Genomic DNA, 13,656 nt, shown 5'->3' with positions numbered 1-13,656 from the left:
AAAGTCCTGCCCGTGCAGAGCAGAAGTCAATGGTTTAGAATAAAATACAAAGATTCACTAAAGGCAGTTTTCTTACCAGGTAGCTTCTGCACGAGGATCATGGCAAGCCACCGCCCCCCAGACAACCCCAAGGCCACTGGGACGTGGCCTCCTTCACAGCTCTCCTCCAGCAGCCCTGGAAAAGAGTCTCCTTCAGCAGTGAGCGAGTCTTTTTGATCTCCAAGCTCTGTGCCTGGAAAAACAAGCCTCTCTCTTTTTGCTCACCCCCCTGAGAGAGAAGCCTCAAGCCCTTGAAACCAATCCATTTGTCCACCGTCTTTCAAATCCTTGCTCTCGGCTGGGGGTATTGTCTTTCTTCTGTTTATTCTGCCCTAGCATCCACTAAGCTTGACTCAGTGTGTTTGCAGAGGAAAGTGTTATGACCCAAAAGCGGCTCGGTCACATATCATATCCAGACCATGATGGTATTTCAGTGCTCTTGGAGCACTGTTTATCAGCACCGTTAACTGTCATGCGTAGCATGTGGCATGTTTAAACCTGTTAAGTACTTCTGCTCTGCAAAGTTAATGCTTGTTTAATATGACTTTAAAAAAAAGAAACACACACGTTTCAAGAGGGTTTCTTTATCCTTTCATTTGTATCTTGCATTAATTTTACCCTGAGCATTTCAATTTAACACAAATGCAGGTCTCTGTCACCCAGCAGCCTGCACTCTTTGGAGTTTAATCATTCACCCGACTACTCTTCGGAGGCGGAGCCGCCTTTCTCTTCTCTTTTTCCTTCCTAGAAAATGAAGGCTGAGACAGTTAGCCTCACCCGCCCTGAGCTGAACTAAGCCACAAGGTTTTATCCATACCGTTCATCTGAGAAGAGTGGTTGTTAAGCCATCATTAACCAGTACGTGGTTCAGACAAAGGGTGGGATCTATCTCACCGAACTTCAGGCCCCTAGAGCTGAGCTTGCTTTCCGTCGGAGTCCGTGGAAACAGGTTCTTTGAGGGAATAGTCCAAGGCAGACACCTGAACTGAACCAGATTTGCCGCTCCCTCAAACAGAGCGGGTTTCTCCACCCGTTCCCCAGTGAGCTCTGGGTGCAGATATGGCTCATTGCTCAAACCCCAACGGTGGCAACCTAAACACCACAGGACAGCAATGGCAATGGAAAAAAAGCACGTTTCACCACACTCAGAAGCTGAGTGGATTCAATTAGTGTCTTTTCTCTTCTAGTGCAAATGGTCAGTAAGAAGAGAAACAATATGGGAAGACACTGTTGCCAATGCCTGCACCTTCAGCGAGAGAGAGCACGTGAATCAACAGCTCTTTTTCACGTCCTCAGAGCAGTAGGTATCATAAAAGCCAATTCTGTCAAGTGTCATGTTTGTTCTCATCGTATAATCAAGATATTTGTAGGCAGGAACAGGTTCCAGTCTAATTAAGTTTGATCAGACTTGAGCTTTTTCCCCAGACAGTCGCACTTTATAGCCGTCTCTGAGCATCACGGTGATATTTACTGGGAAACACAAGTGCTCCATTTCCATAAAAGCAGGCAGTTTAAAATTAGCTGCAGATAACTCAAAATGACTGCTTAGAGCAGAAACGCAATTTTCTGAAAGGGGTTGTTGGTTCTGAACATGATGCGCTGCACTCATGATCTGTCATGCCTCATTACTTCAGACCAAAGAAGTGGTGCCAGCGTAACTGGATATGCTAGAGACTCTCCTCAATGCTGAATTCTTTTAAGATGCTGCCTTCCAGGCTGAAGTCTTAATAACAAAGAAAAAAAGCCATTATCAAACTCATTTTCTCAAGTCCTGTGGCATATTTACAGGTTAAATGGCATGAAATTTTTTTAATAGTTCTTAAAGCACAGCTCCACTTTTGAGAGCTATTCAACAGAAATGGAATCAATTGATTTAAAAGTTTATTGCCTGTAAGCATTCAAATACCATTTCAGAGGTTTAAAGAAATAGATACTATAGCGGCTTGGCATGTTCAACCAAGGTTCAGAAGCTGTCGGAGAATTTATTCTAATTCCGGTGGTGATTTGGGAGTACCTCATTTGGTTAGGCCACTGCAAACTAAATATAGGGAGAGCACGTCCCTGATTTGCACCGGTGGAGCTTAGCCATACTTAAACACAAAGAAACTGTTCTTTCCATCTTGTATCCGCCTATCTAACTCCACCTAATATAGCTTGGGAACTCAAATTACAATGCCATAATCTTCACTAGGTCTCCATTGGCGCAATTTATTACAATTAAATCATTAGGAATGTGACGACGTGTACATGGAGGACTAAAATTCAGCACAGAGGTCCTTTGGTTGTGCAGGGGGAGGGTGAAAAGCACCAGAGACTTGCTTTTGTCACTAAACCAAGCGGCTTCGTACCCTCCTTGTGACTTAAGAGAAAAAATTCCTGAAAAAGTGGCATCATTTGTACGGTTACTTTTAAAAGTGGGACCACATTTCAAGCATTTATTAACCAAATTAAGCATATGCAATTTAAATTATCCTTTCCATGTCTTATTAACATATTAATGAATATACATCAGCGAGTTGAACTAAAAATACATCGAAGATTTGCATGTCTGATTATCTTTGTGGAGTTTTGCAACTGACAACTTGAAAGGAGGACAGAAAAAAAAACTTGCATCAAGGTCTATGCAAAATTACGGCTTAGAGAGGTTCCTTAATCAAAGGGTTGGTTTGTATCTTTTATAAGCTAAAATGAGAATGTCTTTCTAAATGAAGAGGACTTGCTCTTGGAATTATGTTCAAAGTAGTCATTTCCCCAACTTTTAAAGCAGTAAATAGGACCATGATGTCTTAACCAAAAGCACTGCCAGTGATCTCCTCCTAACCATCTCCTTTCAGAGACAAGCAGGGAAGCTTATGCTTCAACACACTGCCTGAGTATTTTCAAAACAAGCAAAAAAGAATAAAAAAAACGGAACAGAGGCACTCAAGGAAACAGGGAAAGCTATTTTGATGATGAAATTGTTGACAGCAATCAACTTCTTGTGACAATTGAAGGAAAAAAGAGCCCAATAAACCAGTTTATTTGTTAAAGCTGCGACTATGTCAGGACTCGCTTGCTGTTCAGCTCTACTCCTCACTGTTCCCATACTTGTAGCATCATTCCAGGCAACTCAGCCAACCCTGTGGTTCAGCTTGCCATATTTCCCACCTAACACTGGAGAAAATAATTGGACAAGTAATAAGACAAGTATTTCAATCATGTTTCTCATTAATGACCGTCATGAATGTGCGTAGCTGAGAAATTTTCTAGAAACAAAGAACACTAACGCTGCTAGAATACCAAGATTCCTCTGTTCTTGCAATCTTAGCAGGTTCCCACCTCCAGATACCATTTTAGATCATTTCCAAATCAGGGACCTTTTCCACACTTCTCCAGATTAAGTCTACAATCCTGAACTCGTCCACCAGCCGTGCCTCTCATTTGCTATTCCTCCTCCATTCTTTGAGGAAACTTTGGAGAGGTTATCCCTAGCGCTCAAGGAAAGCTGCTTTACTTCTCACGTTCAAGAGACCACTAGCTAGGATTTCAAATGGGTGATCCTTTGAACACCTATGTTTAAAAGAGCATTTTTTAATGACAGGGCAAAGTTCTCCATTTCTTTTGCTCAATTTTGCCCTCACCCTGTTCCTTCAACAAATTGATCCAGGCTAAAAAGAATTTGGGAAAAAAGAAGGGTCGGAGGGAACAAAAAAAATTAATTTGGACTCACTCAGCCAATTTCCACTTTCAACTCTGTAAATGCGTAACTACTGGGGTAGCGCAACGGTGAGAACAAGTAGTAAAGGTCAGAAAAGTCCACGTCACTGCAAGAAAAAGACCTGTAACCCGAAACTACCATCGAAGACCCACACGTGATTTTCCACGGCAATTCTATTTACTGCCTTCCTTTCAGTCTATGTTTTTAACAAGATGAAGCAAAGGCCAGTGTACTACGGTGCACCTGTGAGACAAATCCATTTAATATGAAGGTAAATGAACGCGCCAATGCAGATGAAATGTTTGAGCTTCTTCGGTGCTAACTCCTACCAATCATCTGCTGAAAACCTGACCTATACAACATGGAAGTTGGTATCTGCAAACCTTCTTTCCTACAGTCTTAATTCACTCCCTTGGGAAGGGGCGTGAGCATCTCCCCAAATTTTTTTGCTGGCATGTGGAAGTCCCTAGGTACCACTGCTAGCGGTATAAACTGATAGCAGCAACAGCATCTGCAGCGGGAATAAGAGTTTGCTTTTGCGCAGGCACAGCGCTAGTATTCCAAACATTTCACGTGTTGATTAACTGCATTTCTGTACAGGGAGCTCCTGATAGCTCAGCCTTAACGCTCAGTTCCCAGCTGCCAAAGACAGTTTTGTACACCAACAAATTCCAGCAGCTACCAGCAAAATCCCTCTGTTAAGAGATTTTTGTAAAGGGAATGATAAGAAGAAAAGGAAGGAAAAAAAAGTGATGTTCATCTTTTGTTCCATTTTTAACTAGGATGAGACATATGAGTAAAAGCACTAGAAGGACGGAAAGCCACAGCTTGCTAGAAATTAGAAGAGAAATAGCTCCTCGATAAAAAGATTATACCGAGAACTGCCTATGAATTGCATCCTCCTGTTGCCCATGCCTTCTGCTGCCTAAAGTATTAATAGAACCGCTCACCACGTGGGAATTCAATTTGCGAAGAAAGGTGAAAAAATAAAGCTGCTGGCAGATAACATACAAGCTGCTCAAAAGAAATGACACAGGTTCACTCTTCCCTCAAGAAACTAAGACACGCAAAGAAACACGGCAAATTTAATTGTACAGTCTGCAGTCGCTTTGCTTTGCTATTGTGTAGTGTTGGGTGGGTTTTTTTTGTCGGATCAATTCTTGCACAGCCAAAGCTGAAGTCCAGCTTTGATGAAGAGTGTGTGTATATATATTTAAGACAGAACAAAGAGAATCCAAAGGATTAAGCAGCAAAGAAGGGTGTGAGTTACAAGCATTTCTCCCCAGTTACGTGCTAGCTTTCCAATTTTGTATCTCCTGATACCTTCACCTGCAGCAGCACCTCCTAATTAAAATAAATTCAGTAAGAACCTGTTCTTACTTACACCCCCGAACACTAATATTCGGGGATCTCAAGAGAGACCATGACAAACCTGGAAGGATCTCCAAAGCGCTTTTCAGCGGCAACGTGGCACGTTGTCAAGAGTGGGAAGGCTGGCCAACTGGCAAAACAACAATTTTAAATGGACTTGGCCAGGCTAGGCCTGTAAAAACAAGATGCTTTGTCAGCCAATGCAGTGGGCACTTACGATCATAACAACTCCTTTTTTTCCCCTGAGTTTTCTAAGAACAAATTACTTGCTAATGTTGACATCCAAGTCCTCTGAAGAATGCAGATGGCCAGCAACACTGGGGATAAAACGCAAACAGGCCAGTTGTTTTGATTTGCTGTATATACTCTCCAGCAAAGAAATTCCACTTTTAAAAATTTTTTTTTGAGAACCAAGCAAAACTTTTTCCTTTTTTTAAAAAAGAAGCTAGTGGAGATGACTATTTTTGGTCCTTCAACCACGTTCCCCTTCCCTGAAGGCCTCCTGGGGGGAACATACTTCATAAAATAGATTTATTCCGGGATTTAGCCCGAGATAAATTATTTCACAAAACAGAACACATTCACTTTCACACCCAAACTACATGCTGCTGGTTTTACAAAAGGTGGGCAGTGCCAAAAGAAATCACCAACTCCTATATATTTACGCCTGGGAGGCCTCCCACCAGAAAATGCCCTCTCTGGGTCTTCATCAGTTGGCAACACGGCAGCCAACAGACCCAATCTTTGCATTGCGAAGTTGCTTTTTAATAAGCCAGGAATCGATCACATTGGCCAAGCACGGTCCCCTCTGCCTCCTGCCCCAGGCTTGGTACAAGTACAATGAGAAATGGCAGCGTTTTTTAATCTACCGTCTCCATTTCAGTTTTATCTCACCTTCTGCAAATCTCCAAAGACCTTCCACTTCATACATTAAAGCGCCTTACGCCCCGTTTCGCCTCAATTAAAGCCTGGTTTTGCTGCAGCAAGGTTGAATCTCTAGCTGGCTGGTAGACGTGCGAAATGCAGAGCTGCTCCTCTACCCTCTGGCAGCGACCCAGGCCAAGCCACGTGCTCTGAAGAAGGCAGAAGCTCTGACTAGGCTTGTTCAAGAGCAAGGTCACGCAGCCAAAAGGTGCCGGTCTGCATGTCATATTTTGTGCAAATGCAATGCTTTAATTTGCGTATTTGCAGTCAGTCTCTATACAACTCCAAGTCCGTGGTGGTGGGCGATTGCAAGGACAGCGGAGTCATCTGTGATTATTTAGATGACAGCAGTAGTGCCAGTGCCACGTTGAAATTGCTCTGCCAACCTGCCCCCAAACCCAGCAATTCCTTTGGTGACGGGGGGTATGCAGTTTAGGGTCTCCGAATTACCCAGTTAATACAAAGTGATAAGGAAGCACAAGAAACTCATAACCATCCTCTAAGCTCATTAGCGACACAGGAACCTTCTTATTAGAGAACAGAGTCAGAGCTGTGGAGGTTTTGAAGCTCATCAGCCATCTTTGCCCCCAACCTCTGCAACGTGTTCTCTTAAAACACCATGAGCTTTTTTCATGCCCCCCCAACACAACATTCAACGTCACAGTTCCCAAACGACCGCTCTCCCTCTGCTGAAACCGAACTCCCGATTTCCTGACCCAGAAGTTCATGCATTCACACCGAACTAAAGCACAAAGTACAAAAGCAACAGAAACACACTCTTAGCTCAATCTTCCACGTGAGGTTCAGCGAACAGAGAAGGAACCGAAATTCACACAGCGCCTGGATTAAACAAGGAGCATGAAACCATCTGTTTCACCTGAAAGTCTGTGGGCTAAATGCTCGGGTCTGTTGTGGTGGAGACACTGACCGTACATGTGACCGCAGTGACTTTATCCAGCTTAAGTCCTGAAGATCTCAAAGCATGCACCGCCGCAAACTCTCAGGGTAACCTACCCCAGCGCTGGAGGAATAGCAAAGAAAAGGTTGAAAAGTTATAGAAATGCTTTCAGTAGGGAAGCCAGGATGAGGATCGAGGGCTGTTAGCTAAGGGTAGGTTCCAAAAGTGTACCAACCACTTCTGGGGGCAAGGGAGCTGGTAGAAAACCGGGGCGAGGACTTCCAGAAAAGCCACGAGCAGACAGGGATAACATAGGGATGATAAGAAGAACAGGTCTTTCTGACTAACTCCTAAATGTGTAGTACCAATTCCAGAAAAAGGTGTAGCTGAGTGATGAAATGTATTTGCTGGAGATAATTTTCAACAGACAGGACTGTTGAACCCAGCTGCCGCGCTCCCAGCCTCATCGTAGTCTGTATCCCAAGGCTGCAAGAGACGGCTCTGGAAGGTGTTTCATCAAAGCTACGCAACATTTTATTGCTGCACGAGAATGCCAGATTGATGTCAGATTGCAAAATATTTGTTGATGGCATGAGACACATATCAGATGGCAAGTTCCCTGTCATCATGTCCAAGACCTCAATATATTTTCTGAGAAGGTAAAAGATTTCAAGGGTCCAGGACTGAATCTGAACTTAGGCAGATGAAAGGCAGTAAATACGCTTCATTACAATAGCATCTATCTTCATACAGCTCACCTTCAATTAGCGCAGAATTCTCCCCATAATACCCTGAGCTCAGCTACAATCAAAAATATTTACGTCTCACTTAAATTATTCTATTTAACTACTTCAGCAAATCCAGTTCCAGAGTAGAAACAGTTGACAAGGAATATATGTGTGTGCGTGCGCCTGCACGCCCGTATGTGTATATACACGGCACAAATACACAAGGATGGAAACGGTTAGCACCACTAACTGTAGAGTATCCTTGCCTCGTATAGGATGAACAGATGAGGTACTCATGAAAAAATATTGTCAAATATACACAGCGGAAAAGTGACAATTCAAGTTGGACAGTTATTTAACATCTCAATTTAATGCGCTTATCTCTGTAACACGCTACACTTAAAAATCCCAACAGCCACAAATAACAAAATTCTCTTCTTGTTCCCCAAATTTCACTTTACTTTCAGGAGCAGGTGACAAAAATTGAACTGTCGAAGCAAAGGGCTACAGAGAGTGCCATGCAGAGGATTAAGGAAATAACTGAGTTAAGTCAGTCAACTGTGTTCCAGTTTTCTCTGTGCCGAATGACCCGTTGCCCTCTCTGGTTTTTATTTGCTTTTCACTGTACTGCCTTATGTAACTGTTCCCTCCAGCTCATACATTTCCAAGGTGAACAAAAGCTCAAGTGATTACATTCGGCTTGGCCACAAAGGTGATTTTTTTCCACTAACTTCTGCTTACCGGGTTTTATATTTTTAATCACATAAAAGTATTAAGCCCGTTGCGATTAAGTTGATCGATTCAGCTTCTAATGCCTATGCTTTCCCATTTTTGACCGGAACAGTAGTTCCAATAATGTTAATAACTAAAAAGATTAAAATGGATTAAGGCTGGAAAGGAAAAATTGTTTGGTGGTTATTTTTCCTTCCCCTTTGCAGGCCAGGCTGCCCTTATTTTGGTTCAGGTAGCTAGAATTGCTTTTCATCTCCCTATGCATCTCTTTGCCCGTACCGATATCCTACAAAAGGCAGTCTGTCTTTTCAGAATAGATCCTACAAAAAAAGGACTGGAAGTCCATTATCCGAAGTTATTTTCAGTGATAGCTCTGAAGCAGCCTGACCTGGCGTCATGCAGAGGCAAAAGCAATAATCCTTCCTCCCTGTAGCATGAGTTCACTCACGACGTTTTCTTGATCTGACCCTTCTTCAGCGGTGAAAGCTATTGCTGGAGATAACCGCAGCCTAGGGAAACCAGGAGACCCCTGCTTACAAAAATGTGCAAAACACCAACAGATCCTCAGCGGCATTCAGTCTGTAATCCTAGCAAGGTAATGAGATTTATAGAAGCTAAATCCTAAGATTTTTTATTACACCGTAAAAGCATGTTCTACTTTAATACTTGCCAATGTGTGTGAATTCAGCTTATCGTTTGTTTAGAGCACAGCTGATACAAATTTCAACCTAAATTTGTGTAGACATACATAATTAACAAGTCAGAAACATTTTTGATCTCCCAGAAGTTTACTTTGGGACCTACTTCACTCTTTCCCAGAACATCAAAAGAACTAAAATCTTAAAGTCATAAAAACCAGAAGTAGATGGAATTTCAAAACTTCAGACTTTCAAAATCCTGGTAGCATTTTACCTCCCACAGATAGCACATGGCAATTGTCTAGGTTCATTACGAATTCTTTCTGCATCTGAATTATCTGAATTATTACCCGAATTATTATTATTTTCTCTGAATTATCAGGGTCTGGACCCAGCCGTTAGCAGAGAGCAGATGTGATACGCCTAAGGTAAATCCTGAGCTGACAGTTCTTACTTTTTCAGTATCAGGTAAATTCTTGCACTGGCAAAGGATCACTTCATCTAGTAAGTCCTTTCATCAGAAAGTATTTATCTCACTGGTGAGAGTTTAAAGCAACAATCAAAATATAGTCAGTACTAGCAAATACTAGATTTTCAATTTATCAGAAGTCTATTACTAATGCTTGCCTGTTCTTCAAAGAAAGATGTTTGTTCTGTATGAAGATACATATCACTGGTGATTTCAGACTTCAGAAAAATGAGATGGAATGAGAGGCTGCTCTTTGCCCTTAAATTTGAAAGAAATTATCCTAATTTCTTAACATATACTGTGGCTTTTAGTATTTGCTATGTAGTAGTATTCACCTACCGTATACTATTAACTAAGTTTTATGATACCTCTGTCAGGTAGATGTTTTAAAAAGGAAAGAGAAGAGATATACAATGTTTTGGGAAAAAAACCCTGTAATCCATAATCCTGACGTGATTTCCTCAGGTCTTTCTGGGAAGAATCCTGCAGTGGAACCACAGGACTTCATGTTAAACTAGGGCCCAAAATACTCTTTGCTCATAAAACATGCTTAACATCCCACAAAACTCCAATAAAAGTGCTATTACATGGATTGCCAGTACCTTAAACACTGAAAAGAAATGCATGTGAAAAAACCCACTCTGCAAGTAAGCTCAAGCATAAAAGCCAAGAGCAAATACTCAGGCTAATCTATAACATTTGATTAGTCTCAGATATTAAACTGCAAAATATGTAACACAGCAAGAAAGTAAAATGTATTGGCAAATCAGCCCAGAATACCAGTGGGAAGAACAAAGCCCCAAGGGAGAGGCACATCTAATAAGGAAAATAACATTACAAAGCCCATAAAACAAGTTTATATGTATTTTAACGCCAAGCCACAGTGCAAAACCAATGCATTTATTTTCTATTAATGACAAGGTCAGCTATAAATCCATGACTGAATTCTGCAGGTAACCTAACCTTGCGCAGCAGTGACCGTTCACCGTATGGAGCAGCGTGATGCAGCAGGGCAGGAAGGGCACGAGAAGGGCGACTCTCCAGCTCGCTCCACTGTCCTCCTGGCAGATTCGCATCTGGTTGAAATTTCGTGCCAAGAGAGCTTTACAGCAATGTTCGGAGAGGGAGACCAAGATTAAAAAGGACGTAGAGACGGGGGCAGGGAGCTGTAGATGTTTTAAGAGAAAGCCAGCAAGGTATAGAGATACAGGAGGATAAAACCATTGTGCAAAAGCAAAGATGAGCTGTTCAAAAGGCAAGAATGGACCGGCAGTGATGAGTGCTGAGTATCACGAACAGATGAAGGCAAATGCAGGCGCAAGAGCAACTGCTTTAGGATTCTATTCTTAGTCATATTGTTAAAGAAAAAGGGCTTTCAAAGCAGAGTACTTCATGGCTACCATGTTCATCTGCCTTTAACCAGGATGTATAAAGACTACATCACCAGCATAAAGGAAATTTTAAACGTTGCTGTAAAATCTTTACTGAAGAAGAAGAGTTCAAACTGCAAGTTAGAGATCCTGAACCAAAATTCCCAAAGTTTGGAGCACCAGTATTTCCAAATGTTTATCATTAGAAGTGTTTTTAAGAGCACTTAGAGGAAAGGGTTCATTTTTTTCTGTTATCAGTAATGCCAAGGATAGTAAGAATTAATTCATGCAAGTTGTAATGCATTCTCAAACCCAAAACCATCTCTCTTCCATAAGAAAACATTCATGAAATTTGACATAATTCACGTAAACCCGGTCTACTGACATTTATGAACCAGTCACATCAAATTCCCCATTTCTAGCCATATTAGCTCTCACACGTACATTCTTTCTGTCATGAAAGAACTGACTGATTAAAATTCAGAGATGGCAAGCAGAAAGCAAGATTACTTATTGAAGCAGAACGTGCAGACACTTCACCAAACTGCCTGGCCTTCTGCTGGGCACAGATCTAAATCCAGTCCAGAGATACCGAGAAGAATCAGAGCGACTTTAAATTCTGGAAAGGTGCATTTTCTACAGGGTATTTCTTTGCTTCTGTTGAAACATATGAAATATTAATGTCAATTCATTACACATCAATGCATTTGTATACTCCCCTGTTATCAAATGTCCAAATGAAAGCAGTCTGTTCTGAATAATTTACTCCTGAATCATCAACCAGCTTTCTTCTACAAATCCAGATCTTCAGTATTTGCCAAATTACATCTATGACTGACAACCTTTTAGAAAAGATGTGCTCTCTGTGAAGTTTCAGAAAGGTACCAGCGTACGTGTATTTGATGTGCTACAACACTCGATATTTAGAACAGATATAAATGTGCTAACAATAAAGTAAAAATACATATAAAGGCTATAAAACATGATGGGTTTAAGTTTGTGGGCTGTATCCAGCATGCAAGGATAACTCGTTCAACCTCCAATAGTAAAGTCTCTGCGACCATCTTTCCAGGAGGTCCATCTTTCCAGGAGGTCCCCAAACATATGTGGGAAGAGGCTGAGGGCTGGATGAACCGTTCTGGCAACCCACTTGCTGCTCTTTCGGTCCCGGGGTTCCCCCAGCTCCCCTGCCTCAGCCCATCAGGTGAGCATGCTGCGGATTGCCTCAGCCAAAAGCTTTGCAGCAGAAAACCTATTTAAACCAAAGCTAAAGACTACACGAAACCACAGCGCCTTAAAATAAATGCCAATTTTGACTCAAGTGCTGACAATCCTAATGACTCCATGATTATTTCTTTAAGTACCAGTCTAACACCCTTACTCGCACCGACGGTCAGACTCGCCGACAGCTCACTACTGCACTGTCCTCGGCAAAGGAGACGAAAGTCGTGCCCGGTGACAGTTCAAAAAATACATTCACACAACCACTTCCCTTGGTACGTTTGAAATATGAAGCTGCATTGCTAAAATAATTCATTCTGGTTTTGTTGTGGGGCTCTTCAGGAAGAGAAATTACAGTGTCTCAGAAACATCTATTTTTCCTTCATGTTCACATCCCCTTTCTCTCACTGCACAGGGTGGAAGAAATATAAATGTACTTGCTGATTGATGTTACCGTAATAATCCATTACCAGGGAAAAAACAATTTCAAAAGAAGAGTCACTAACTACATAATGCCCTTATGAATACAACAGTGGGTCTGAGTTAAGGATTTTTTTTTTTTAATGAACACGGGTATTTTTCCCATTTGCTCACTAATGTACTCATTCTAATGTACTCACTGTAACCTTTTTTTTTTTTAAAAAAACTTTTTTCATTTGTTACTAATGGAATATAATTATTTCCAATCTCAAGATTCTGAGCGGAAAACTCCAGTTTTTCAATGCTAGGAAAAAACCTAAAACCACACACCATTATTGTCTTGGTCACTGCAGAGATACACAAGCGGAAGGCGGAGGGTCGGCACTTAGGAAGGGTGAGCTTTCAAAGACTGAGAGGAAAAGTGGACTAACAGAATAACTTCAGCAACATAGACTGTCTCAGCAGGAACCCAATTTACTTGTACTTTCATTCTGGCCTTGGTATAGCCACACAGTTTCAATTAAACCATTCGGTCTGCATAGGTATACTGCAGGTGTGAGCGTGTATATATATATATATATATGTATGTATGTATGCATGCACACACACATTTTACTACACCTAATCCAGGTACTCTTTTGCTATAAGCTACTAAAATACTATGAAATTCAAGGAAACTTGCTAAATGTTAACTATTAACATCAAAACCCCCGAACTAGCTCATGGTATGATTTCCAGTAGCTACTGCTAAGAAATGACGGTTTAAGATTTGCTAACACTTTGCAGAGGAAAAAGATACCAACTTGAAACACATTTCCTGTCAGAAAAAGACAGAAGAATTGAAGATGGGAAGCCGTGCCTTTAGTCGTACATTCATATCAATCATAAAGATTAAAAAGAAATGCAGTGTTCAGCACTGATAGAGCTATAGATCTCTTTCAGGCAGATAAGACCAGATTGCATAATGTGACTGGTAATAAAGACGTACTGGTAACATGAAAACAGGTGTTATGTAAAATAAAAAGGAGTCTTTCCCCCCATTTGTCCTAAAATGTAAGGGATGCTTGATCATCATAATTTGTGAACTTTATTCTTTTTCAGCTTGTACTTTGCAGATATTACCTAGTTTTAGAATTTGATTAGGAAAAA

The 13,656-nt window shown here is 41.4% G+C and overlaps 1 protein-coding gene across 1 annotated transcript in view; it reads right to left on the bottom strand.

Moving 5' to 3' along the window:
* The window catches only part of COMMD1 (copper metabolism domain containing 1), an 83,597-nt gene that overhangs the window by 46,070 nt on the left and 23,871 nt on the right, over positions 1–13,656 (bottom strand). The window lies entirely within an intron of this gene.

Source organism: Gavia stellata, chromosome 23 (assembly GCF_030936135.1).
Source record: "Gavia stellata isolate bGavSte3 chromosome 23, bGavSte3.hap2, whole genome shotgun sequence".
Taxonomy (NCBI): Eukaryota; Metazoa; Chordata; class Aves; order Gaviiformes; family Gaviidae; genus Gavia; species Gavia stellata.
Note: the sequence above shows the minus strand (reverse complement) of the source record. Positions and strands in the feature narration are given on the sequence as shown.